The sequence below is a fragment of the Pleurodeles waltl genome, chromosome 5 (genome assembly GCF_031143425.1).
Source record: "Pleurodeles waltl isolate 20211129_DDA chromosome 5, aPleWal1.hap1.20221129, whole genome shotgun sequence".
In the NCBI taxonomy this organism is placed as follows: Eukaryota; Metazoa; Chordata; class Amphibia; order Caudata; family Salamandridae; genus Pleurodeles; species Pleurodeles waltl.
In genome coordinates, this window is record NC_090444.1 from 591,815,211 (window position 1) to 591,839,460 (window position 24,250).

The 24,250-nt window shown below is 45.9% G+C and overlaps 18 non-coding genes across 18 annotated transcripts; 9 read left to right on the top strand and 9 right to left on the bottom strand.

Annotated features, from left to right (window-relative positions):
- Positions 1-484: 484 nt before the first annotated feature.
- Positions 485-557, bottom strand: TRNAH-AUG (transfer RNA histidin (anticodon AUG)). Its single transcript has one exon. It is a non-coding gene; the product is annotated as a tRNA-His (tRNA).
- Positions 558-1,336: 779 nt separating this feature from the next.
- Positions 1,337-1,443, top strand: LOC138297677 (U6 spliceosomal RNA). Its single transcript, XR_011204221.1, has one exon. It is a non-coding gene; the product is annotated as a U6 spliceosomal RNA (small nuclear RNA).
- Positions 1,444-3,225: 1,782 nt separating this feature from the next.
- TRNAH-AUG (transfer RNA histidin (anticodon AUG)) lies at positions 3,226-3,298 on the bottom strand. Its single transcript has one exon. It is a non-coding gene; the product is annotated as a tRNA-His (tRNA).
- Positions 3,299-4,077: 779 nt separating this feature from the next.
- On the top strand, positions 4,078-4,184 carry LOC138297900 (U6 spliceosomal RNA). Its single transcript, XR_011204437.1, has one exon. It is a non-coding gene; the product is annotated as a U6 spliceosomal RNA (small nuclear RNA).
- Positions 4,185-5,966: 1,782 nt separating this feature from the next.
- Positions 5,967-6,039, bottom strand: TRNAH-AUG (transfer RNA histidin (anticodon AUG)). Its single transcript has one exon. It is a non-coding gene; the product is annotated as a tRNA-His (tRNA).
- A 779-nt stretch (positions 6,040-6,818) lies between these two features.
- Positions 6,819-6,925, top strand: LOC138297678 (U6 spliceosomal RNA). The gene has a single exon (XR_011204222.1). It is a non-coding gene; the product is annotated as a U6 spliceosomal RNA (small nuclear RNA).
- A 1,782-nt stretch (positions 6,926-8,707) lies between these two features.
- TRNAH-AUG (transfer RNA histidin (anticodon AUG)) lies at positions 8,708-8,780 on the bottom strand. The gene has a single exon. It is a non-coding gene; the product is annotated as a tRNA-His (tRNA).
- Positions 8,781-9,559: 779 nt separating this feature from the next.
- Positions 9,560-9,666, top strand: LOC138297679 (U6 spliceosomal RNA). The gene has a single exon (XR_011204223.1). It is a non-coding gene; the product is annotated as a U6 spliceosomal RNA (small nuclear RNA).
- Positions 9,667-11,448: 1,782 nt separating this feature from the next.
- Positions 11,449-11,521, bottom strand: TRNAH-AUG (transfer RNA histidin (anticodon AUG)). Its single transcript has one exon. It is a non-coding gene; the product is annotated as a tRNA-His (tRNA).
- A 779-nt stretch (positions 11,522-12,300) lies between these two features.
- On the top strand, positions 12,301-12,407 carry LOC138297901 (U6 spliceosomal RNA). Its single transcript, XR_011204438.1, has one exon. It is a non-coding gene; the product is annotated as a U6 spliceosomal RNA (small nuclear RNA).
- A 1,782-nt stretch (positions 12,408-14,189) lies between these two features.
- Positions 14,190-14,262, bottom strand: TRNAH-AUG (transfer RNA histidin (anticodon AUG)). Its single transcript has one exon. It is a non-coding gene; the product is annotated as a tRNA-His (tRNA).
- A 779-nt stretch (positions 14,263-15,041) lies between these two features.
- LOC138297680 (U6 spliceosomal RNA) lies at positions 15,042-15,148 on the top strand. Its single transcript, XR_011204224.1, has one exon. It is a non-coding gene; the product is annotated as a U6 spliceosomal RNA (small nuclear RNA).
- Positions 15,149-16,930: 1,782 nt separating this feature from the next.
- TRNAH-AUG (transfer RNA histidin (anticodon AUG)) lies at positions 16,931-17,003 on the bottom strand. The gene has a single exon. It is a non-coding gene; the product is annotated as a tRNA-His (tRNA).
- A 779-nt stretch (positions 17,004-17,782) lies between these two features.
- On the top strand, positions 17,783-17,889 carry LOC138297681 (U6 spliceosomal RNA). Its single transcript, XR_011204225.1, has one exon. It is a non-coding gene; the product is annotated as a U6 spliceosomal RNA (small nuclear RNA).
- A 1,782-nt stretch (positions 17,890-19,671) lies between these two features.
- On the bottom strand, positions 19,672-19,744 carry TRNAH-AUG (transfer RNA histidin (anticodon AUG)). Its single transcript has one exon. It is a non-coding gene; the product is annotated as a tRNA-His (tRNA).
- A 779-nt stretch (positions 19,745-20,523) lies between these two features.
- On the top strand, positions 20,524-20,630 carry LOC138297682 (U6 spliceosomal RNA). Its single transcript, XR_011204226.1, has one exon. It is a non-coding gene; the product is annotated as a U6 spliceosomal RNA (small nuclear RNA).
- Positions 20,631-22,412: 1,782 nt separating this feature from the next.
- Positions 22,413-22,485, bottom strand: TRNAH-AUG (transfer RNA histidin (anticodon AUG)). Its single transcript has one exon. It is a non-coding gene; the product is annotated as a tRNA-His (tRNA).
- A 779-nt stretch (positions 22,486-23,264) lies between these two features.
- Positions 23,265-23,371, top strand: LOC138297902 (U6 spliceosomal RNA). Its single transcript, XR_011204439.1, has one exon. It is a non-coding gene; the product is annotated as a U6 spliceosomal RNA (small nuclear RNA).
- The last annotated feature ends 879 nt before the right edge of the window (positions 23,372-24,250 follow it).

Here is a 24,250-nt window from a genome sequence, read left to right on the forward strand (position 1 = left end):
TAGATGAAAAAGTGCAAGGTCTACATAGGGTTCAAACCTGCAGTCTTCAGATCCAAAAGAAGGCATGTTATCTCTTTCACCAGGAGCCTTTTCACATGGGGCTTCTTTCTATAATTTTCAAGAGAGTTCTAAAAGGTGGGTGTCTTGAACAGTTGTTCCTAAAAATCCTGCACAACCAATTTTTTAGACCCCTGCGACCCGCATCTTGACCCTTGAAGTAAAACTATTTTCACTCCAGAAAACAAATGTTGTGAAGTTTTCCTCCCTTGTTCAAAAAGCTTAGGCTTGGGAAACATTCAAAGGTCAGGCTCATAGAATCCAGGACAATCATTAAACTTTCGACTATTCACAGTTGCTATCACAGCCTCCTTACCACGGAACGATTGTTGGATACATCCCGCACCGGAATGTTAATCCTACAAGAAGACTGAGATAATTAAGAACTCAAGTGTAATTACCTGAAAAAAGGGACCGGCAACCCTTCCGAGCCAGATAGGAGTCGAACCTACAATCTTCTGATCCATAGTCAGAAGCGTTATCCATTGCGCCACTGGCCCCATATAAGAGCACTTTCCCCCTTCTCCTTCAGAGAGTGCTAGAGAATGCGCGCCCTCGCGTGTGTGTGTGTCTGTGTTTTAAAACGTCATTCTATCACAATATGTAACCACATTTACAACGCACACTGAAGCTGCAAGTGAACTTACCTGCCCCCCTGAAATTACATTCTGTCAGGTTTTCGTAACTTACACCAAGGACCCTAGGAGAGAAAAGGACACAAGTGCTAGACCAAGCAGACCCAGCAGCAAAGAAACATTTTGAATAAGCATTAGTTTCTTACAGAGTCTGGTTCAACATCATCGTTTCCAGAGCTGTAAGGGGCTGAGCCTGAGGATTCCTTAGTAAGCAGGCCAGTACAACACTAAAGCGTTTATTATTTAAATACAGGTGAAAATTAAGACACCTTTTCATATGCTCTCTCTGCCCTGGAACCCACCACAACACCATCCCACTCCCACAAGCCATCACCTAGCCTACTGTGCAGCTGACTCACCTTTTCCATCAACGTTCCCCAGGAAGTGTGATGTCACAATGCTCTTTGCCTGTAGTCTGGACCATGAGCCTTTGCAACCTGGCGTAATGAAGATGCTTACAATGTGTGAAGATTTGGACCACAAATATAGGGAATAGAAGTGGATTGTTAGGCCTCATGCCTTATTGCCATGTGTCTCAGAATTGAATGCTTACTGGACCATCCAATCAGCGCTTTCAGGCCACCCTACGTCTGAAGACTGCAGATTCAGGGAGTGTATATACATTGAAGGCTCACCCATGAAGTGTGCTTGCTTCGGCGGCACATATACTAAAATTGGAACGATACAGAGAAGATTAGCATGGCCCCTGCGCAAGGATGACACGCAAATTCGTGAAGCGTTCCATATTTTTAACAGCTTTCGAGAGAGAAAGGTCCTTTGTTTGCAAGTCTTCTAGTAATAATAAAGCAACTTCCAGTGCCTTCCTTCCCATTTGTATTTTTGAATTGGCCGCCCCTCAACATTCTTAAGGTGTTAACCGCTCCTGCAGGCCAATGCCAGTGCCCAGCTGCATTTAGCAAGGAAGACTTCAGCACTTCAGTGACCTTTCTTTCTATTTTCCAGCCTCCCTGTCATTATCCTTTACCCCGTCCCCCAACTCTATACTGTTGCCAGTGACGCATTGCTTTGTGGGAAGCTGGGCAGAGCAGAGAGAAGGGCAGGGCCTATGCAAATGAGGGCCTCTGGGCCATATGGGGACCCCCTTTTCAGCAGGACTGCTAAAGTAAGCCTTGCCACCAGATTGCTTGGTGAAGCTGGAAATACCAGGCCAGGTGAGGCACTGGGTTCTATCGGTCCATTGAGGACCCATTGGGCCGGCCTCCCTCAGTTTCTGAGGTCCAAGAAATGTTCACCCTGCACCCTTTTAGAGAGGTTTTGGCCGATCGTGGCCGATCGGGGATGAGAGGGGCAGAAGGCAGAAAGAGCACAATGCTCTTGAAGCTGCTCTAATCCACCTCTCTCCCCGCCTTGGGTTCCATCTGGGTGTGTCAGGTGTTGGCCCATGGATAACAAGGAACTGGCTCAGTGCATTATGATTCTCATAAAATTAAAAGGGCCATCTATCAAGTGCTAACTCAAACACACTACACACTCTGGAACACATCTGTGTTAACAACCTTTATACCTTGTTTGAAGGATCAAGGACCCCTGTTGAAATCCCAGACCCGCGCACCCCTTGAGGGTGAACGCTTGGCTGTTTCAAAATTCAGTTTTACTGGGGGGTTATGATGGACTTTTCAAGACCCACGTCTGGGCAACATTTGAAATCATTCCCCCCATTTCTCTCAGAAATGCCTATGGTTCGGGGAGTAGTTGCTCCACAATCTTTCTCTTCCACCAATCAGTAGTATTTCCTTGAGAGCTGTTTACTATATTGAATCTTTGGAGGTAAATGTTCCTTTCATCTGCAAGCAGGCTCTTTTTAAGAATGTTTGCCATCATAGGCAGTGTAACTTTTCGCCCCCTACCTAGGCATTCTAATTCTCTTCCACCAAATCAAAGACATTGCCTCATTGTGCATATAATTGTGTGCCCGCCGTCCCCTGCTTTGTTATTGAGGCTGCTATCAATCGAATGACATCTGCCTGTGCCCAAGAGTAGTATTACTGATGAGCATTAAACTGCAGCCTACTGATTAAAAAATCACAATAGATGAAAAAGTGCAAGGTCTACATAGGGTTCAAACCTGCAGTCTTCAGATCCAAAAGAAGGCATGTTATCTCTTTCACCAGGAGCCTTTTCACATGGGGCTTATTTCTATAATTTTCAAGAGAGTTCTAAAAGGTGGGTGTCTTGAACAGTTGTTCCTAAAAATCCTGCACAACCAATTTTTTAGACCCCTGCGACCCGCATCTTGACCCTTGAAGTAAAACTATTTTCACTCCAGAAAACAAATGTTGTGAAGTTTTCCTCCCTTGTTCAAAAAGCTTAGGCTTGGGAAACATTCAAAGGTCAGGCTCATAGAATCCAGGACAATCATTAAACTTTCTACTAGCCACAGTTGCTATCACAGCCTCCTTACCACAGAACGATTGTTGGATACATCCCGCACCGGAATGTTAATCCTACAAGAAGACTGAGATAATTAAGAACTCAAGTGCAATTACATGAAAAAAGGGACCAGCAACCCTTCCGAGCCAGATAGGAGTCGAACCTACAATCTTCTGATCCATAGTCAGAAGCGTTATCCATTGCGCCACTGGCCCCATATAAGAGCACTTTCCCCCTTCTCCTTCAGAGGGTGCTAGAGAATGCGCGCCCTCGCGTGTGTGTGTGTCTGTGTTTTAAAACGTCATTCTATCACAATATGTAACCACATTTACAACGCACACTGAAGCTGCAAGTGAACTTACCTGCCCCCCTGAAATTACGTTCTGTCAGGTTTTCGTAAGTTACACCAAGGACCCTAGGAGAGAAAAGGACACAAGTGCCAGACCAAGCAGACCCAGCAGCAAAGAAACATTTTGAATAAGCATTAGTTTCTTACAGAGTCTGGTTCAACATCATCGTTTCCAGAGCTGTAAGGGGCTGAGCCTGAGGATTCCTTAGTAAGCAGGCCAGTACAACACTAAAGCGTTTATTATTCAAATACAGGTGAAAATTAAGACACCTTTTCATATGCTCTCTCTGCCCTGGAACCCACCACAACACCATCCCACTCCCACAAGCCATCACCTAGCCTACTGTGCAGCTGACTCACCTTTTCCATCAACGTTCCCCAGGAAGTGTGATGTCACAATGCTCTTTGCCTGTAGTCTGGACCATGAGCCTTTGCAACCTGGCGTAATGAAGATGCTTACAATGTGTGAAGATTTGGACCACAAATATAGGGAATAGAAGTGGATTGTTAGGCCTCATGCCTTATTGCCATGTGTCTCAGAATTGAATGCTTACTGGACCATCCAATCAGCGCTTTCAGGCCACCCTACGTCTGAAGACTGCAGATTCAGGGAGTGTATATACATTGAAGGCTCACCCATGAAGTGTGCTTGCTTCGGCGGTACATATACTAAAATTGGAACGATACAGAGAAGATTAGCATGGCCCCTGCGCAAGGATGACACGCAAATTCGTGAAGCGTTCCATATTTTTAACAGCTTTCGAGAGAGAAAGGTCCTTTGTTTGCAAGTCTTCTAGTAATAATAAAGCAACTTCCAGTGCCTTCCTTCCCATTTGTATTTTTGAATTGGCCGCCCCTCAACATTCTTAAGGTGTTAACCGCTCCTGCAGGCCAATGCCAGTGCCCAGCTGCATTTAGCAAGGAAGACTTCAGCACTTCAGTGACCTTTCTTTCTATTTTCCAGCCTCCCTGTCATTATCCTTTACCCCGTCCCCCAACTCTATACTGTTGCCAGTGACGCATTGCTTTGTGGGAAGCTGGGCAGAGCAGAGAGAAGGGCAGGGCCTATGCAAATGAGGGCCTCTGGGCCATATGGGGACCCCCTTTTCAGCAGGACTGCTAAAGTAAGCCTTGCCACCAGATTGCTTGGTGAAGCTGGAAATACCAGGCCAGGTGAGGCACTGGGTTCTATCGGTCCATTGAGGACCCATTGGGCCGGCCTCCCTCAGTTTCTGAGGTCCAAGAAATGTTCACCCTGCACCCTTTTAGAGAGGTTTTGGCCGATCGTGGCCGATCGGGGATGAGAGGGGCAGAAGGCAGAAAGAGCACAATGCTCTTGAAGCTGCTCTAATCCACCTCTCTCCCCGCCTTGGGTTCCATCTGGGTGTGTCAGGTGTTGGCCCATGGATAACAAGGAACTGGCTCAGTGCATTATGATTCTCATAAAATTAAAAGGGCCATCTATCAAGTGCTAACTCAAACACACTACACACTCTGGAACACATCTGTGTTAACAACCTTTATACCTTGTTTGAAGGATCAAGGACCCCTGTTGAAATCCCAGACCCGCGCACCCCTTGAGGGTGAACGCTTGGCTGTTTCAAAATTCAGTTTTACTGGGGGGTTATGATGGACTTTTCAAGACCCACGTCTGGGCAACATTTGAAATCATTCCCCCCATTTCTCTCAGAAATGCCTATGGTTCGGGGAGTAGTTGCTCCACAATCTTTCTCTTCCACCAATCAGTAGTATTTCCTTGAGAGCTGTTTACTATATTGAATCTTTGGAGGTAAATGTTCCTTTCATCTGCAAGCAGGCTCTTTTTAAGAATGTTTGCCATCATAGGCAGTGTAACTTTTCGCCCCCTACCTAGGCATTCTAATTCTCTTCCACCAAATCAAAGACATTGCCTCATTGTGCATATAATTGTGTGCCCGCCGTCCCCTGCTTTGTTATTGAGGCTGCCATCAATCGAATGACATCTGCCTGTGCCCAAGAGTAGTATTACTGATGAGCATTAAACTGCAGCCTACTGATTAAAAAATCACAATAGATGAAAAAGTGCAAGGTCTACATAGGGTTCAAACCTGCAGTCTTCAGATCCAAAAGAAGGCATGTTATCTCTTTCACCAGGAGCCTTTTCACATGGGGCTTCTTTCTATAATTTTCAAGAGAGTTCTAAAAGGTGGGTGTCTTGAACAGTTGTTCCTAAAAATCCTGCACAACCAATTTTTTAGACCCCTGCGACCCGCATCTTGACCCTTGAAGTAAAACTATTTTCACTCCAGAAAACAAATGTTGTGAAGTTTTCCTCCCTTGTTCAAAAAGCTTAGGCTTGGGAAACATTCAAAGGTCAGGCTCATAGAATCCAGGACAATCATTAAACTTTCGACTATTCACAGTTGCTATCACAGCCTCCTTACCACGGAACGATTGTTGGATACATCCCGCACCGGAATGTTAATCCTACAAGAAGACTGAGATAATTAAGAACTCAAGTGTAATTACCTGAAAAAAGGGACCGGCAACCCTTCCGAGCCAGATAGGAGTCGAACCTACAATCTTCTGATCCATAGTCAGAAGCGTTATCCATTGCGCCACTGGCCCCATATAAGAGCACTTTCCCCCTTCTCCTTCAGAGAGTGCTAGAGAATGCGCGCCCTCGCGTGTGTGTGTGTCTGTGTTTTAAAACGTCATTCTATCACAATATGTAACCACATTTACAACGCACACTGAAGCTGCAAGTGAACTTACCTGCCCCCCTGAAATTACATTCTGTCAGGTTTTCGTAACTTACACCAAGGACCCTAGGAGAGAAAAGGACACAAGTGCTAGACCAAGCAGACCCAGCAGCAAAGAAACATTTTGAATAAGCATTAGTTTCTTACAGAGTCTGGTTCAACATCATCGTTTCCAGAGCTGTAAGGGGCTGAGCCTGAGGATTCCTTAGTAAGCAGGCCAGTACAACACTAAAGCGTTTATTATTCAAATACAGGTGAAAATTAAGACACCTTTTCATATGCTCTCTCTGCCCTGGAACCCACCACAACACCATCCCACTCCCACAAGCCATCACCTAGCCTACTGTGCAGCTGACTCACCTTTTCCATCAACGTTCCCCAGGAAGTGTGATGTCACAATGCTCTTTGCCTGTAGTCTGGACCATGAGCCTTTGCAACCTGGCGTAATGAAGATGCTTACAATGTGTGAAGATTTGGACCACAAATATAGGGAATAGAAGTGGATTGTTAGGCCTCATGCCTTATTGCCATGTGTCTCAGAATTGAATGCTTACTGGACCATCCAATCAGCGCTTTCAGGCCACCCTACGTCTGAAGACTGCAGATTCAGGGAGTGTATATACATTGAAGGCTCACCCATGAAGTGTGCTTGCTTCGGCGGCACATATACTAAAATTGGAACGATACAGAGAAGATTAGCATGGCCCCTGCGCAAGGATGACACGCAAATTCGTGAAGCGTTCCATATTTTTAACAGCTTTCGAGAGAGAAAGGTCCTTTGTTTGCAAGTCTTCTAGTAATAATAAAGCAACTTCCAGTGCCTTCCTTCCCATTTGTATTTTTGAATTGGCCGCCCCTCAACATTCTTAAGGTGTTAACCGCTCCTGCAGGCCAATGCCAGTGCCCAGCTGCATTTAGCAAGGAAGACTTCAGCACTTCAGTGACCTTTCTTTCTATTTTCCAGCCTCCCTGTCATTATCCTTTACCCCGTCCCCCAACTCTATACTGTTGCCAGTGACGCATTGCTTTGTGGGAAGCTGGGCAGAGCAGAGAGAAGGGCAGGGCCTATGCAAATGAGGGCCTCTGGGCCATATGGGGACCCCCTTTTCAGCAGGACTGCTAAAGTAAGCCTTGCCACCAGATTGCTTGGTGAAGCTGGAAATACCAGGCCAGGTGAGGCACTGGGTTCTATCGGTCCATTGAGGACCCATTGGGCCGGCCTCCCTCAGTTTCTGAGGTCCAAGAAATGTTCACCCTGCACCCTTTTAGAGAGGTTTTGGCCGATCGTGGCCGATCGGGGATGAGAGGGGCAGAAGGCAGAAAGAGCACAATGCTCTTGAAGCTGCTCTAATCCACCTCTCTCCCCGCCTTGGGTTCCATCTGGGTGTGTCAGGTGTTGGCCCATGGATAACAAGGAACTGGCTCAGTGCATTATGATTCTCACAAAATTAAAAGGGCCATCTATCAAGTGCTAACTCAAACACACTACACACTCTGGCACACATCTGTGTTAACAACCTTTATACCTTGTTTGAAGGATCAAGGACCCCTGTTGAAATCCCAGACCCGCGCACCCCTTGAGGGTGAACGCTTGGCTGTTTCAAAATTCAGTTTTACTGGGGGGTTATGATGGACTTTTCAAGACCCACGTCTGGGCAACATTTGAAATCATTCCCCCCATTTCTCTCAGAAATGCCTATGGTTCGGGGAGTAGTTGCTCCACAATCTTTCTCTTCCACCAATCAGTAGTATTTCCTTGAGAGCTGTTTACTATATTGAATCTTTGGAGGTAAATGTTCCTTTCATCTGCAAGCAGGCTCTTTTTAAGAATGTTTGCCATCATAGGCAGTGTAACTTTTCGCCCCCTACCTAGGCATTCTAATTCTCTTCCACCAAATCAAAGACATTGCCTCATTGTGCATATAATTGTGTGCCCGCCGTCCCCTGCTTTGTTATTGAGGCTGCCATCAATCGAATGACATCTGCCTGTGCCCAAGAGTAGTATTACTGATGAGCATTAAACTGCAGCCTACTGATTAAAAAATCACAATAGATGAAAAAGTGCAAGGTCTACATAGGGTTCAAACCTGCAGTCTTCAGATCCAAAAGAAGGCATGTTATCTCTTTCACCAGGAGCCTTTTCACATGGGGCTTCTTTCTATAATTTTCAAGAGAGTTCTAAAAGGTGGGTGTCTTGAACAGTTGTTCCTAAAAATCCTGCACAACCAATTTTTTAGACCCCTGCGACCCGCATCTTGACCCTTGAAGTAAAACTATTTTCACTCCAGAAAACAAATGTTGTGAAGTTTTCCTCCCTTGTTCAAAAAGCTTAGGCTTGGGAAACATTCAAAGGTCAGGCTCATAGAATCCAGGACAATCATTAAACTTTCGACTATTCACAGTTGCTATCACAGCCTCCTTACCACGGAACGATTGTTGGATACATCCCGCACCGGAATGTTAATCCTACAAGAAGACTGAGATAATTAAGAACTCAAGTGTAATTACCTGAAAAAAGGGACCGGCAACCCTTCCGAGCCAGATAGGAGTCGAACCTACAATCTTCTGATCCATAGTCAGAAGCGTTATCCATTGCGCCACTGGCCCCATATAAGAGCACTTTCCCCCTTCTCCTTCAGAGAGTGCTAGAGAATGCGCGCCCTCGCGTGTGTGTGTGTCTGTGTTTTAAAACGTCATTCTATCACAATATGTAACCACATTTACAACGCACACTGAAGCTGCAAGTGAACTTACCTGCCCCCCTGAAATTACATTCTGTCAGGTTTTCGTAACTTACACCAAGGACCCTAGGAGAGAAAAGGACACAAGTGCTAGACCAAGCAGACCCAGCAGCAAAGAAACATTTTGAATAAGCATTAGTTTCTTACAGAGTCTGGTTCAACATCATCGTTTCCAGAGCTGTAAGGGGCTGAGCCTGAGGATTCCTTAGTAAGCAGGCCAGTACAACACTAAAGCGTTTATTATTTAAATACAGGTGAAAATTAAGACACCTTTTCATATGCTCTCTCTGCCCTGGAACCCACCACAACACCATCCCACTCCCACAAGCCATCACCTAGCCTACTGTGCAGCTGACTCACCTTTTCCATCAACGTTCCCCAGGAAGTGTGATGTCACAATGCTCTTTGCCTGTAGTCTGGACCATGAGCCTTTGCAACCTGGCGTAATGAAGATGCTTACAATGTGTGAAGATTTGGACCACAAATATAGGGAATAGAAGTGGATTGTTAGGCCTCATGCCTTATTGCCATGTGTCTCAGAATTGAATGCTTACTGGACCATCCAATCAGCGCTTTCAGGCCACCCTACGTCTGAAGACTGCAGATTCAGGGAGTGTATATACATTGAAGGCTCACCCATGAAGTGTGCTTGCTTCGGCGGCACATATACTAAAATTGGAACGATACAGAGAAGATTAGCATGGCCCCTGCGCAAGGATGACACGCAAATTCGTGAAGCGTTCCATATTTTTAACAGCTTTCGAGAGAGAAAGGTCCTTTGTTTGCAAGTCTTCTAGTAATAATAAAGCAACTTCCAGTGCCTTCCTTCCCATTTGTATTTTTGAATTGGCCGCCCCTCAACATTCTTAAGGTGTTAACCGCTCCTGCAGGCCAATGCCAGTGCCCAGCTGCATTTAGCAAGGAAGACTTCAGCACTTCAGTGACCTTTCTTTCTATTTTCCAGCCTCCCTGTCATTATCCTTTACCCCGTCCCCCAACTCTATACTGTTGCCAGTGACGCATTGCTTTGTGGGAAGCTGGGCAGAGCAGAGAGAAGGGCAGGGCCTATGCAAATGAGGGCCTCTGGGCCATATGGGGACCCCCTTTTCAGCAGGACTGCTAAAGTAAGCCTTGCCACCAGATTGCTTGGTGAAGCTGGAAATACCAGGCCAGGTGAGGCACTGGGTTCTATCGGTCCATTGAGGACCCATTGGGCCGGCCTCCCTCAGTTTCTGAGGTCCAAGAAATGTTCACCCTGCACCCTTTTAGAGAGGTTTTGGCCGATCGTGGCCGATCGGGGATGAGAGGGGCAGAAGGCAGAAAGAGCACAATGCTCTTGAAGCTGCTCTAATCCACCTCTCTCCCCGCCTTGGGTTCCATCTGGGTGTGTCAGGTGTTGGCCCATGGATAACAAGGAACTGGCTCAGTGCATTATGATTCTCATAAAATTAAAAGGGCCATCTATCAAGTGCTAACTCAAACACACTACACACTCTGGAACACATCTGTGTTAACAACCTTTATACCTTGTTTGAAGGATCAAGGACCCCTGTTGAAATCCCAGACCCGCGCACCCCTTGAGGGTGAACGCTTGGCTGTTTCAAAATTCAGTTTTACTGGGGGGTTATGATGGACTTTTCAAGACCCACGTCTGGGCAACATTTGAAATCATTCCCCCCATTTCTCTCAGAAATGCCTATGGTTCGGGGAGTAGTTGCTCCACAATCTTTCTCTTCCACCAATCAGTAGTATTTCCTTGAGAGCTGTTTACTATATTGAATCTTTGGAGGTAAATGTTCCTTTCATCTGCAAGCAGGCTCTTTTTAAGAATGTTTGCCATCATAGGCAGTGTAACTTTTCGCCCCCTACCTAGGCATTCTAATTCTCTTCCACCAAATCAAAGACATTGCCTCATTGTGCATATAATTGTGTGCCCGCCGTCCCCTGCTTTGTTATTGAGGCTGCTATCAATCGAATGACATCTGCCTGTGCCCAAGAGTAGTATTACTGATGAGCATTAAACTGCAGCCTACTGATTAAAAAATCACAATAGATGAAAAAGTGCAAGGTCTACATAGGGTTCAAACCTGCAGTCTTCAGATCCAAAAGAAGGCATGTTATCTCTTTCACCAGGAGCCTTTTCACATGGGGCTTATTTCTATAATTTTCAAGAGAGTTCTAAAAGGTGGGTGTCTTGAACAGTTGTTCCTAAAAATCCTGCACAACCAATTTTTTAGACCCCTGCGACCCGCATCTTGACCCTTGAAGTAAAACTATTTTCACTCCAGAAAACAAATGTTGTGAAGTTTTCCTCCCTTGTTCAAAAAGCTTAGGCTTGGGAAACATTCAAAGGTCAGGCTCATAGAATCCAGGACAATCATTAAACTTTCTACTAGCCACAGTTGCTATCACAGCCTCCTTACCACAGAACGATTGTTGGATACATCCCGCACCGGAATGTTAATCCTACAAGAAGACTGAGATAATTAAGAACTCAAGTGCAATTACATGAAAAAAGGGACCAGCAACCCTTCCGAGCCAGATAGGAGTCGAACCTACAATCTTCTGATCCATAGTCAGAAGCGTTATCCATTGCGCCACTGGCCCCATATAAGAGCACTTTCCCCCTTCTCCTTCAGAGGGTGCTAGAGAATGCGCGCCCTCGCGTGTGTGTGTGTCTGTGTTTTAAAACGTCATTCTATCACAATATGTAACCACATTTACAACGCACACTGAAGCTGCAAGTGAACTTACCTGCCCCCCTGAAATTACGTTCTGTCAGGTTTTCGTAACTTACACCAAGGACCCTAGGAGAGAAAAGGACACAAGTGCCAGACCAAGCAGACCCAGCAGCAAAGAAACATTTTGAATAAGCATTAGTTTCTTACAGAGTCTGGTTCAACATCATCGTTTCCAGAGCTGTAAGGGGCTGAGCCTGAGGATTCCTTAGTAAGCAGGCCAGTACAACACTAAAGCGTTTATTATTCAAATACAGGTGAAAATTAAGACACCTTTTCATATGCTCTCTCTGCCCTGGAACCCACCACAACACCATCCCACTCCCACAAGCCATCACCTAGCCTACTGTGCAGCTGACTCACCTTTTCCATCAACGTTCCCCAGGAAGTGTGATGTCACAATGCTCTTTGCCTGTAGTCTGGACCATGAGCCTTTGCAACCTGGCGTAATGAAGATGCTTACAATGTGTGAAGATTTGGACCACAAATATAGGGAATAGAAGTGGATTGTTAGGCCTCATGCCTTATTGCCATGTGTCTCAGAATTGAATGCTTACTGGACCATCCAATCAGCGCTTTCAGGCCACCCTACGTCTGAAGACTGCAGATTCAGGGAGTGTATATACATTGAAGGCTCACCCATGAAGTGTGCTTGCTTCGGCGGTACATATACTAAAATTGGAACGATACAGAGAAGATTAGCATGGCCCCTGCGCAAGGATGACACGCAAATTCGTGAAGCGTTCCATATTTTTAACAGCTTTCGAGAGAGAAAGGTCCTTTGTTTGCAAGTCTTCTAGTAATAATAAAGCAACTTCCAGTGCCTTCCTTCCCATTTGTATTTTTGAATTGGCCGCCCCTCAACATTCTTAAGGTGTTAACCGCTCCTGCAGGCCAATGCCAGTGCCCAGCTGCATTTAGCAAGGAAGACTTCAGCACTTCAGTGACCTTTCTTTCTATTTTCCAGCCTCCCTGTCATTATCCTTTACCCCGTCCCCCAACTCTATACTGTTGCCAGTGACGCATTGCTTTGTGGGAAGCTGGGCAGAGCAGAGAGAAGGGCAGGGCCTATGCAAATGAGGGCCTCTGGGCCATATGGGGACCCCCTTTTCAGCAGGACTGCTAAAGTAAGCCTTGCCACCAGATTGCTTGGTGAAGCTGGAAATACCAGGCCAGGTGAGGCACTGGGTTCTATCGGTCCATTGAGGACCCATTGGGCCGGCCTCCCTCAGTTTCTGAGGTCCAAGAAATGTTCACCCTGCACCCTTTTAGAGAGGTTTTGGCCGATCGTGGCCGATCGGGGATGAGAGGGGCAGAAGGCAGAAAGAGCACAATGCTCTTGAAGCTGCTCTAATCCACCTCTCTCCCCGCCTTGGGTTCCATCTGGGTGTGTCAGGTGTTGGCCCATGGATAACAAGGAACTGGCTCAGTGCATTATGATTCTCATAAAATTAAAAGGGCCATCTATCAAGTGCTAACTCAAACACACTACACACTCTGGAACACATCTGTGTTAACAACCTTTATACCTTGTTTGAAGGATCAAGGACCCCTGTTGAAATCCCAGACCCGCGCACCCCTTGAGGGTGAACGCTTGGCTGTTTCAAAATTCAGTTTTACTGGGGGGTTATGATGGACTTTTCAAGACCCACGTCTGGGCAACATTTGAAATCATTCCCCCCATTTCTCTCAGAAATGCCTATGGTTCGGGGAGTAGTTGCTCCACAATCTTTCTCTTCCACCAATCAGTAGTATTTCCTTGAGAGCTGTTTACTATATTGAATCTTTGGAGGTAAATGTTCCTTTCATCTGCAAGCAGGCTCTTTTTAAGAATGTTTGCCATCATAGGCAGTGTAACTTTTCGCCCCCTACCTAGGCATTCTAATTCTCTTCCACCAAATCAAAGACATTGCCTCATTGTGCATATAATTGTGTGCCCGCCGTCCCCTGCTTTGTTATTGAGGCTGCCATCAATCGAATGACATCTGCCTGTGCCCAAGAGTAGTATTACTGATGAGCATTAAACTGCAGCCTACTGATTAAAAAATCACAATAGATGAAAAAGTGCAAGGTCTACATAGGGTTCAAACCTGCAGTCTTCAGATCCAAAAGAAGGCATGTTATCTCTTTCACCAGGAGCCTTTTCACATGGGGCTTCTTTCTATAATTTTCAAGAGAGTTCTAAAAGGTGGGTGTCTTGAACAGTTGTTCCTAAAAATCCTGCACAACCAATTTTTTAGACCCCTGCGACCCGCATCTTGACCCTTGAAGTAAAACTATTTTCACTCCAGAAAACAAATGTTGTGAAGTTTTCCTCCCTTGTTCAAAAAGCTTAGGCTTGGGAAACATTCAAAGGTCAGGCTCATAGAATCCAGGACAATCATTAAACTTTCGACTATTCACAGTTGCTATCACAGCCTCCTTACCACGGAACGATTGTTGGATACATCCCGCACCGGAATGTTAATCCTACAAGAAGACTGAGATAATTAAGAACTCAAGTGTAATTACCTGAAAAAAGGGACCGGCAACCCTTCCGAGCCAGATAGGAGTCGAACCTACAATCTTCTGATCCATAGTCAGAAGCGTTATCCATTGCGCCACTGGCCCCATATAAGAGCACTTTCCCCCTTCTCCTTCAGAGAGTGCTAGAGAATGCGCGCCCTCGCGTGTGTGTGTGTCTGTGTTTTAAAACGTCATTCTATCACAATATGTAACCACATTTACAACGCACACTGAAGCTGCAAGTGAACTTACCTGCCCCCCTGAAATTACATTCTGTCAGGTTTTCGTAACTTACACCAAGGACCCTAGGAGAGAAAAGGACACAAGTGCTAGACCAAGCAGACCCAGCAGCAAAGAAACATTTTGAATAAGCATTAGTTTCTTACAGAGTCTGGTTCAACATCATCGTTTCCAGAGCTGTAAGGGGCTGAGCCTGAGGATTCCTTAGTAAGCAGGCCAGTACAACACTAAAGCGTTTATTATTCAAATACAGGTGAAAATTAAGACACCTTTTCATATGCTCTCTCTGCCCTGGAACCCACCACAACACCATCCCACTCCCACAAGCCATCACCTAGCCTACTGTGCAGCTGACTCACCTTTTCCATCAACGTTCCCCAGGAAGTGTGATGTCACAATGCTCTTTGCCTGTAGTCTGGACCATGAGCCTTTGCAACCTGGCGTAATGAAGATGCTTACAATGTGTGAAGATTTGGACCACAAATATAGGGAATAGAAGTGGATTGTTAGGCCTCATGCCTTATTGCCATGTGTCTCAGAATTGAATGCTTACTGGACCATCCAATCAGCGCTTTCAGGCCACCCTACGTCTGAAGACTGCAGATTCAGGGAGTGTATATACATTGAAGGCTCACCCATGAAGTGTGCTTGCTTCGGCGGCACATATACTAAAATTGGAACGATACAGAGAAGATTAGCATGGCCCCTGCGCAAGGATGACACGCAAATTCGTGAAGCGTTCCATATTTTTAACAGCTTTCGAGAGAGAAAGGTCCTTTGTTTGCAAGTCTTCTAGTAATAATAAAGCAACTTCCAGTGCCTTCCTTCCCATTTGTATTTTTGAATTGGCCGCCCCTCAACATTCTTAAGGTGTTAACCGCTCCTGCAGGCCAATGCCAGTGCCCAGCTGCATTTAGCAAGGAAGACTTCAGCACTTCAGTGACCTTTCTTTCTATTTTCCAGCCTCCCTGTCATTATCCTTTACCCCGTCCCCCAACTCTATACTGTTGCCAGTGACGCATTGCTTTGTGGGAAGCTGGGCAGAGCAGAGAGAAGGGCAGGGCCTATGCAAATGAGGGCCTCTGGGCCATATGGGGACCCCCTTTTCAGCAGGACTGCTAAAGTAAGCCTTGCCACCAGATTGCTTGGTGAAGCTGGAAATACCAGGCCAGGTGAGGCACTGGGTTCTATCGGTCCATTGAGGACCCATTGGGCCGGCCTCCCTCAGTTTCTGAGGTCCAAGAAATGTTCACCCTGCACCCTTTTAGAGAGGTTTTGGCCGATCGTGGCCGATCGGGGATGAGAGGGGCAGAAGGCAGAAAGAGCACAATGCTCTTGAAGCTGCTCTAATCCACCTCTCTCCCCGCCTTGGGTTCCATCTGGGTGTGTCAGGTGTTGGCCCATGGATAACAAGGAACTGGCTCAGTGCATTATGATTCTCACAAAATTAAAAGGGCCATCTATCAAGTGCTAACTCAAACACACTACACACTCTGGCACACATCTGTGTTAACAACCTTTATACCTTGTTTGAAGGATCAAGGACCCCTGTTGAAATCCCAGACCCGCGCACCCCTTGAGGGTGAACGCTTGGCTGTTTCAAAATTCAGTTTTACTGGGGGGTTATGATGGACTTTTCAAGACCCACGTCTGGGCAACATTTGAAATCATTCCCCCCATTTCTCTCAGAAATGCCTATGGTTCGGGGAGTAGTTGCTCCACAATCTTTCTCTTCCACCAATCAGTAGTATTTCCTTGAGAGCTGTTTACTATATTGAATCTTTGGAGGTAAATGTTCCTTTCATCTGCAAGCAGGCTCTTTTTAAGAATGTTTGCCATCATAGGCAGTGTAACTTTTCGCCCCCTACCTAGGCATTCTAATTCTCTTCCACCAAATCAAAGACATTGCCTCATTGTGCATATAATTGTGTGCCCGCCGTCCCCTGCTTTGTTATTGAGGCTGCCATCAATCGAATGACATCTGCCTGTGCCCAAGAGTAGTATTACTGATGAGCATTAAACTGCAGCCTACTGATTAAAAAATCACAATAGATGAAAAAGTGCAAGGTCTACATAGGGTTCAAACCTGCAGTCTTCAGATCCAAAAGAAGGCATGTTATCTCTTTCACCAGGAGCCTTTTCACATGGGGCTTCTTTCTATAATTTTCAAGAGAGTTCTAAAAGGTGGGTGTCTTGAACAGTTGTTCCTAAAAATCCTGCACAACCAATTTTTTAGACCCCTGCGACCCGCATCTTGACCCTTGAAGTAAAACTATTTTCACTCCAGAAAACAAATGTTGTGAAGTTTTCCTCCCTTGTTCAAAAAGCTTAGGCTTGGGAAACATTCAAAGGTCAGGCTCATAGAATCCAGGACAATCATTAAACTTTCGACTATTCACAGTTGCTATCACAGCCTCCTTACCACGGAACGATTGTTGGATACATCCCGCACCGGAATGTTAATCCTACAAGAAGACTGAGATAATTAAGAACTCAAGTGTAATTACCTGAAAAAAGGGACCGGCAACCCTTCCGAGCCAGATAGGAGTCGAACCTACAATCTTCTGATCCATAGTCAGAAGCGTTATCCATTGCGCCACTGGCCCCATATAAGAGCACTTTCCCCCTTCTCCTTCAGAGAGTGCTAGAGAATGCGCGCCCTCGCGTGTGTGTGTGTCTGTGTTTTAAAACGTCATTCTATCACAATATGTAACCACATTTACAACGCACACTGAAGCTGCAAGTGAACTTACCTGCCCCCCTGAAATTACATTCTGTCAGGTTTTCGTAACTTACACCAAGGACCCTAGGAGAGAAAAGGACACAAGTGCTAGACCAAGCAGACCCAGCAGCAAAGAAACATTTTGAATAAGCATTAGTTTCTTACAGAGTCTGGTTCAACATCATCGTTTCCAGAGCTGTAAGGGGCTGAGCCTGAGGATTCCTTAGTAAGCAGGCCAGTACAACACTAAAGCGTTTATTATTTAAATACAGGTGAAAATTAAGACACCTTTTCATATGCTCTCTCTGCCCTGGAACCCACCACAACACCATCCCACTCCCACAAGCCATCACCTAGCCTACTGTGCAGCTGACTCACCTTTTCCATCAACGTTCCCCAGGAAGTGTGATGTCACAATGCTCTTTGCCTGTAGTCTGGACCATGAGCCTTTGCAACCTGGCGTAATGAAGATGCTTACAATGTGTGAAGATTTGGACCACAAATATAGGGAATAGAAGTGGATTGTTAGGCCTCATGCCTTATTGCCATGTGTCTCAGAATTGAATGCTTACTGGACCATCCAATCAGCGCTTTCAGGCCACCCTACGTCTGAAGACTGCAGATTCAGGGAGTGTATATACATTGAAGGCTCACCCATGAAGTGTGCTTGCTTCGGCGGCACATATACTAAAATTGGAACGATACAGAGAAGATTAGCATGGCCCCTGCGCAAGGATGACACGCAAATTCGTGAAGCGTTCCATATTTTTAACAGCTTTCGAGAGAGAAAGGTCCTTTGTTTGCAAGTCTTCTAGTAATAATAAAGCAACTTCCAGTGCCTTCCTTCCCATTTGTATTTTTGAATTGGCCGCCCCTCAACATTCTTAAGGTGTTAACCGCTCCTGCAGGCCAATGCCAGTGCCCAGCTGCATTTAGCAAGGAAGACTTCAGCACTTCAGTGACCTTTCTTTCTATTTTCCAGCCTCCCTGTCATTATCCTTTACCCCGTCCCCCAACTCTATACTGTTGCCAGTGACGCATTGCTTTGTGGGAAGCTGGGCAGAGCAGAGAGAAGGGCAGGGCCTATGCAAATGAGGGCCTCTGGGCCATATGGGGACCCCCTTTTCAGCAGGACTGCTAAAGTAAGCCTTGCCACCAGATTGCTTGGTGAAGCTGGAAATACCAGGCCAGGTGAGGCACTGGGTTCTATCGGTCCATTGAGGACCCATTGGGCCGGCCTCCCTCAGTTTCTGAGGTCCAAGAAATGTTCACCCTGCACCCTTTTAGAGAGGTTTTGGCCGATCGTGGCCGATCGGGGATGAGAGGGGCAGAAGGCAGAAAGAGCACAATGCTCTTGAAGCTGCTCTAATCCACCTCTCTCCCCGCCTTGGGTTCCATCTGGGTGTGTCAGGTGTTGGCCCATGGATAACAAGGAACTGGCTCAGTGCATTATGATTCTCATAAAATTAAAAGGGCCATCTATCAAGTGCTAACTCAAACACACTACACACTCTGGAACACATCTGTGTTAACAACCTTTATACCTTGTTTGAAGGATCAAGGACCCCTGTTGAAATCCCAGACCCGCGCACCCCTTGAGGGTGAACGCTTGGCTGTTTCAAAATTCAGTTTTACTGGGGGGTTATGATGGACTTTTCAAGACCCACGTCTGGGCAACATTTGAAATCATTCCCCCCATTTCTCTCAGAAATGCCTATGGTTCGGGGAGTAGTTGCTCCACAATCTTTCTCTTCCACCAATCAGTAGTATTTCCTTGAGAGCTGTTTACTATATTGAATCTTTGGAGGTAAATGTTCCTTTCATCTGCAAGCAGGCTCTTTTTAAGAATGTTTGCCATCATAGGCAGTGTAACTTTTCGCCCCCTACCTAGGCATTCTAATTCTCTTCCACCAAATCAAAGACATTGCCTCATTGTGCATATAATTGTGTGCCCGCCGTCCCCTGCTTTGTTATTGAGGCTGCCATCAATCGAATGACATCTGCCTGTGCCCAAGAGTAGTATTACTGATGAGCATTAAACTGCAGCCTACTGATTAAAAAATCACAATAGATGAAAAAGTGCAAGGTCTACATAGGGTTCAAACCTGCAGTCTTCAGATCCAAAAGAAGGCATGTTATCTCTTTCACCAGGAGCCTTTTCACATGGGGCTTATTTCTATAATTTTCAAGAGAGTTCTAAAAGGTGGGTGTCTTGAACAGTTGTTCCTAAAAATCCTGCACAACCAATTTTTTAGACCCCTGCGACCCGCATCTTGACCCTTGAAGTAAAACTATTTTCACTCCAGAAAACAAATGTTGTGAAGTTTTCCTCCCTTGTTCAAAAAGCTTAGGCTTGGGAAACATTCAAAGGTCAGGCTCATAGAATCCAGGACAATCATTAAACTTTCTACTAGCCACAGTTGCTATCACAGCCTCCTTACCACAGAACGATTGTTGGATACATCCCGCACCGGAATGTTAATCCTACAAGAAGACTGAGATAATTAAGAACTCAAGTGCAATTACATGAAAAAAGGGACCAGCAACCCTTCCGAGCCAGATAGGAGTCGAACCTACAATCTTCTGATCCATAGTCAGAAGCGTTATCCATTGCGCCACTGGCCCCATATAAGAGCACTTTCCCCCTTCTCCTTCAGAGGGTGCTAGAGAATGCGCGCCCTCGCGTGTGTGTGTGTCTGTGTTTTAAAACGTCATTCTATCACAATATGTAACCACATTTACAACGCACACTGAAGCTGCAAGTGAACTTACCTGCCCCCCTGAAATTACGTTCTGTCAGGTTTTCGTAACTTACACCAAGGACCCTAGGAGAGAAAAGGACACAAGTGCCAGACCAAGCAGACCCAGCAGCAAAGAAACATTTTGAATAAGCATTAGTTTCTTACAGAGTCTGGTTCAACATCATCGTTTCCAGAGCTGTAAGGGGCTGAGCCTGAGGATTCCTTAGTAAGCAGGCCAGTACAACACTAAAGCGTTTATTATTCAAATACAGGTGAAAATTAAGACACCTTTTCATATGCTCTCTCTGCCCTGGAACCCACCACAACACCATCCCACTCCCACAAGCCATCACCTAGCCTACTGTGCAGCTGACTCACCTTTTCCATCAACGTTCCCCAGGAAGTGTGATGTCACAATGCTCTTTGCCTGTAGTCTGGACCATGAGCCTTTGCAACCTGGCGTAATGAAGATGCTTACAATGTGTGAAGATTTGGACCACAAATATAGGGAATAGAAGTGGATTGTTAGGCCTCATGCCTTATTGCCATGTGTCTCAGAATTGAATGCTTACTGGACCATCCAATCAGCGCTTTCAGGCCACCCTACGTCTGAAGACTGCAGATTCAGGGAGTGTATATACATTGAAGGCTCACCCATGAAGTGTGCTTGCTTCGGCGGCACATATACTAAAATTGGAACGATACAGAGAAGATTAGCATGGCCCCTGCGCAAGGATGACACGCAAATTCGTGAAGCGTTCCATATTTTTAACAGCTTTCGAGAGAGAAAGGTCCTTTGTTTGCAAGTCTTCTAGTAATAATAAAGCAACTTCCAGTGCCTTCCTTCCCATTTGTATTTTTGAATTGGCCGCCCCTCAACATTCTTAAGGTGTTAACCGCTCCTGCAGGCCAATGCCAGTGCCCAGCTGCATTTAGCAAGGAAGACTTCAGCACTTCAGTGACCTTTCTTTCTATTTTCCAGCCTCCCTGTCATTATCCTTTACCCCGTCCCCCAACTCTATACTGTTGCCAGTGACGCATTGCTTTGTGGGAAGCTGGGCAGAGCAGAGAGAAGGGCAGGGCCTATGCAAATGAGGGCCTCTGGGCCATATGGGGACCCCCTTTTCAGCAGGACTGCTAAAGTAAGCCTTGCCACCAGATTGCTTGGTGAAGCTGGAAATACCAGGCCAGGTGAGGCACTGGGTTCTATCGGTCCATTGAGGACCCATTGGGCCGGCCTCCCTCAGTTTCTGAGGTCCAAGAAATGTTCACCCTGCACCCTTTTAGAGAGGTTTTGGCCGATCGTGGCCGATCGGGGATGAGAGGGGCAGAAGGCAGAAAGAGCACAATGCTCTTGAAGCTGCTCTAATCCACCTCTCTCCCCGCCTTGGGTTCCATCTGGGTGTGTCAGGTGTTGGCCCATGGATAACAAGGAACTGGCTCAGTGCATTATGATTCTCATAAAATTAAAAGGGCCATCTATCAAGTGCTAACTCAAACACACTACACACTCTGGCACACATCTGTGTTAACAACCTTTATACCTTGTTTGAAGGATCAAGGACCCCTGTTGAAATCCCAGACCCGCGCACACCTTGAGGGTGAACGCTTGGCTGTTTCAAAATTCAGTTTTACTGGGGGGTTATGATGGACTTTTCAAGACCCACGTCTGGGCAACATTTGAAATCATTCCCCCCATTTCTCTCAGAAATGCCTATGGTTCGGGGAGTAGTTGCTCCACAATCTTTCACTTCCACCAATCAGTAGTATTTCCTTGAGAGCTGTTTACTATATTGAATCTTTGGAGGTAAATGTTCCTTTCATCTGCAAGCAGGCTCTTTTTAAGAATGTTTGCCATCATAGGCAGTGTAACTTTTCGCCCCCTACCTAGGCATTCTAATTCTCTTCCACCAAATCAAAGACATTGCCTCATTGTGCATATAATTGTGTGCCCGCCGTCCCCTGCTTTGTTATTGAGGCTGCCATCAATCGAATGACATCTGCCTGTGCCCAAGAGTAGTATTACTGATGAGCATTAAACTGCAGCCTACTGATTAAAAAATCACAATAGATGAAAAAGTGCAAGGTCTACATAGGGTTCAAACCTGCAGTCTTCAGATCCAAAAGAAGGCATGTTATCTCTTTCACCAGGAGCCTTTTCACATGGGGCTTATTTCTATAATTTTCAAGAGAGTTCTAAAAGGTGGGTGTCTTGAACAGTTGTTCCTAAAAATCCTGCACAACCAATTTTTTAGACCCCTGCGACCCGCATCTTGACCCTTGAAGTAAAACTATTTTCACTCCAGAAAACAAATGTTGTGAAGTTTTCCTCCCTTGTTCAAAAAGCTTAGGCTTGGGAAACATTCAAAGGTCAGGCTCATAGAATCCAGGACAATCATTAAACTTTCTACTAGCCACAGTTGCTATCACAGCCTCCTTACCACAGAACGATTGTTGGATACATCCCGCACCGGAATGTTAATCCTACAAGAAGACTGAGATAATTAAGAACTCAAGTGTAATTACATGAAAAAAGGGACCGGCAACCCTTCCGAGCCAGATAGGAGTCGAACCTACAATTTTCTGATCCATAGTCAGAAGCGTTATCCATTGCGCCACTGGCCCCATATAAGAGCACTTTCCCCCTTCTCCTTCAGAGAGTGCTAGAGAATGCGCGCCCTCGCGTGTGTGTGTGTCTGTGTTTTAAAACGTCATTCTATCACAATATGTAACCACATTTACAACGCACACTGAAGCTGCAAGTGAACTTACCTGCCCCCCTGAAATTACGTTCTGTCAGGTTTTCGTAAGTTACACCAAGGACCCTAGGAGAGAAAAGGACACAAGTGCCAGACCAAGCAGACCCAGCAGCAAAGAAACATTTTGAATAAGCATTAGTTTCTTACAGAGTCTGGTTCAACATCATCGTTTCCAGAGCTGTAAGGGGCTGAGCCTGAGGATTCCTTAGTAAGCAGGCCAGTACAACACTAAAGCGTTTATTATTCAAATACAGGTGAAAATTAAGACACCTTTTCATATGCTCTCTCTGCCCTGGAACCCACCACAACACCATCCCACTCCCACAAGCCATCACCTAGCCTACTGTGCAGCTGACTCACCTTTTCCATCAACGTTCCCCAGGAAGTGTGATGTCACAATGCTCTTTGCCTGTAGTCTGGACCATGAGCCTTTGCAACCTGGCGTAATGAAGATGCTTACAATGTGTGAAGATTTGGACCACAAATATAGGGAATAGAAGTGGATTGTTAGGCCTCATGCCTTATTGCCATGTGTCTCAGAATTGAATGCTTACTGGACCATCCAATCAGCGCTTTCAGGCCACCCTACGTCTGAAGACTGCAGATTCAGGGAGTGTATATACAATGAAGGCTCACCCATGAAGTGTGCTTGCTTCGGCGGTACATATACTAAAATTGGAACGATACAGAGAAGATTAGCATGGCCCCTGCGCAAGGATGACACGCAAATTCGTGAAGCGTTCCATATTTTTAACAGCTTTCGAGAGAGAAAGGTCCTTTGTTTGCAAGTCTTCTAGTAATAATAAAGCAACTTCCAGTGCCTTCCTTCCCATTTGTATTTTTGAATTGGCCGCCCCTCAACATTCTTAAGGTGTTAACCGCTCCTGCAGGCCAATGCCAGTGCCCAGCTGCATTTAGCAAGGAAGACTTCAGCACTTCAGTGACCTTTCTTTCTATTTTCCAGCCTCCCTGTCATTATCCTTTACCCCGTCCCCCAACTCTATACTGTTGCCAGTGACGCATTGCTTTGTGGGAAGCTGGGCAGAGCAGAGAGAAGGGCAGGGCCTATGCAAATGAGGGCCTCTGGGCCATATGGGGACCCCCTTTTCAGCAGGACTGCTAAAGTAAGCCTTGCCACCAGATTGCTTGGTGAAGCTGGAAATACCAGGCCAGGTGAGGCACTGGGTTCTATCGGTCCATTGAGGACCCATTGGGCCGGCCTCCCTCAGTTTCTGAGGTCCAAGAAATGTTCACCCTGCACCCTTTTAGAGAGGTTTTGGCCGATCGTGGCCGATCGGGGATGAGAGGGGCAGAAGGCAGAAAGAGCACAATGCTCTTGAAGCTGCTCTAATCCACCTCTCTCCCCGCCTTGGGTTCCATCTGGGTGTGTCAGGTGTTGGCCCATGGATAACAAGGAACTGGCTCAGTGCATTATGATTCTCATAAAATTAAAAGGGCCATCTATCAAGTGCTAACTCAAACACACTACACACTCTGGCACACATCTGTGTTAACAACCTTTATACCTTGTTTGAAGGATCAAGGACCCCTGTTGAAATCCCAGACCCGCGCACCCCTTGAGGGTGAACGCTTGGCTGTTTCAAAATTCAGTTTTACTGGGGGGTTATGAT